The 2,500-nt window shown below is 63.6% G+C and overlaps 1 pseudogene; it reads right to left on the reverse strand.

Moving 5' to 3' along the window:
* LOC135947560 (large subunit ribosomal RNA) overlaps window positions 1-2,500 on the reverse strand; it is a 5,139-nt pseudogene that overhangs the window by 2,210 nt on the left and 429 nt on the right.

Raw genomic sequence — 2,500 nt, forward strand, 5'->3', positions numbered from 1 at the left:
CCGTCAAGATCTAACTGCGGGGGTTTAACGCCCAGAACCCCGAGAAGGTATTGCTTCACTCCGATCGACCACGAGTGTCTATTACCCGAGCTCCTGGCCAGGACGGGACCAGGAGGAGGGCCCCCCGCGGACACCCACGCAGGAAGGGGCTCGAAACGAGCCGTCGCATGCCTTGCGAAAGCGCAGGGCGTGCGAGAGCCCCTACTTCCCTCGATTAAGAGAGTCATAGTTACTCCCGCCGTTTACCTGCGCTTTCTTGAATTTCTTCACGTTGACATTCAAGGCACTGGGCAGAAATCACATTGCGTCAACACCCGCTTGGGCCATCGCAATGCTTTGTTTTAATTAGACAGTCGGATTCCCCCGGTCCGTGCCAGTTCTGAGCTGGTCGTTGAATGGCGGCCGAAGAGGCACGGAAGGCAGGTGACGCGCCCCGCGAAGGGCGCGGCCCCCGACCGGCTCGCAGCAAGGGAGCTCCGTGGGCGGCCAAGGCACGGGACCGAACTCGGCAGGCCGGCCCCCCGTGAAGGGAGCGCGACCCACCTCGCCCAGGCCCGGCACGTTAGCTGTCTACCCACTTCCCAACCAAGCCCGACACGCCCCGACCCTCAGAGCCAACCCTTGTCCCGAAGTTACGGATCCGATTTGCCGACTTCCCTTACCTACATTATTCTATCGACTAGAGGCTCTTGACCTTGGAGACCTGCTGCGGATATGGGTACGATCCGGTGCGGCGACTCCACGTGACCCTCACCCAGATTTTCAAGGGCCGACGGGACTCCCCGGACACCGCAGCAACTGCGGTGCTCTTCGCGCTCCATTCCATATCTCCCTGCTAGAGGATTCCATGGAACCCGAACGCTCAAACAGAAAAGAAAACTCTTCCCGGGGCTCCAGACGGCATCTCTGGGGTCATTCACGTTACCGTGTCAATACGAGGATCGTGAGTGCGGTTCCGCAACCGGGTTCCGGAATGGGAACCGGATTCCCTTTCGCCACACGGACGGGTCGCGAGTTCCGGCTCTCGCCGTGTGCTACACATCCCGCGTCCATTGACGGATTTCTCCTGAGGCTTAGGGTCGACTGACCCGTGTGCAACGGCTGTTCACACGGAACCCTTCTCCACATCAGTCCTCCAGGGCCTCGCTGGAGTATTTGCTACTACCACCAAGATCTGCACCTGCGGCGGCTCCAGGCGGGCTCGCGCCCAGACCCTTCTGCGCTCACCGCAGCGACCCTCCTACTCGTCGGGGCGTCGCAGTCCGACAATCAAGTCGGGCCAACTGCCCCGACGGCCCGGTATAGGCACGACGCTTCAGCGCCATCCATTTTCAGGGCTAGTTGCTTCGGCAGGTGAGTTGTTACACACTCCTTAGCGGATTCCGACTTCCATGGCCACCGTCCTGCTGTCTTAAGCAACCAACACCTTTCATGGTTTCCGATGAGCGTCGGTTCGGGCGCCTTAACCGGGCGTTTGGTTCATCCCACAGCGCCAGTTCTGCTTACCAAAAGTGGCCCACTTGGCACCCTGATCCATATCCGCGGCTTCACGTTCAAATAAGCCGCGGATCCCACTCATTTAAAGTTTGAGAATAGGTTGAGGTCGTTTCGACCCCAAGGCCTCTAATCATTCGCTTTACCGGATGGGACTCGGTCCCGCGGGCGCCAGCTATCCTGAGGGAAACTTCGGAGGGAACCAGCTACTAGATGGTTCGATTAGTCTTTCGCCCCTATACCCAGCTCTGACGATCGATTTGCACGTCAGAATCGCTACGGACCTCCATCAGGGTTTCCCCTGACTTCGTCCTGACCAGGCATAGTTCACCATCTTTCGGGTCCCAGCGTGCGCGCTCTTGGTGCGCCTCGCCTTCCGCGGACGAGCCGCGGTAGATCGAGACGCCCCGGGGTTGCGGGCGGCCCGCGTGGGGCCGCCATCACCCCTCGGCCCGCGCGAGGCGGGCCTTCTCGTTCAATACGCCTTCGGGTCTAGTGCGTCCCGACGACTCGCGCGCATGCTGGACTCCTTGGTCCGTGTTTCAAGACGGGCCGGGTGGGCCGCCCGCTAGCTAACGTCGCAGACGAGAGACGGTGACCCCGCCAGAGCGCATCCCGGGCCGACAGCGCGCGCCGGGCGGCGTCGGGCAAGCCCGAGCGCACACACCGGCGAGACGCTCGCCCAGGGCGTTGGCGTGCGACGCGTAGCGTCCCACGGGCCAGCTCGATCGTGCACCACCGCCGGGCGGTCGACCGGGACACCGGGGCGCCGGCGCGCGCCGCAAGCGGCTCGCACCGGACGCGCACCCGGGCCGTCGGCCGACACCCAGCGGGTCGCGACGCCCTACTAGGGGGGAAATGCGCTCGGACCGCGACGCGGACGCGGCGACGCCCGCCACGCGCCCTCCGCCACGAGGACGGCTGAACGCGCGACGAACGCACCGCGCCGGCCGCGGCGGCCGAACTGAGTCCCCCCGCTCGGCACTTAGGGCTCCACCCGTTTACC

Source organism: Cloeon dipterum, chromosome X, assembly GCF_949628265.1.
Source record: "Cloeon dipterum chromosome X, ieCloDipt1.1, whole genome shotgun sequence".
In the NCBI taxonomy this organism is placed as follows: Eukaryota; Metazoa; Arthropoda; class Insecta; order Ephemeroptera; family Baetidae; genus Cloeon; species Cloeon dipterum.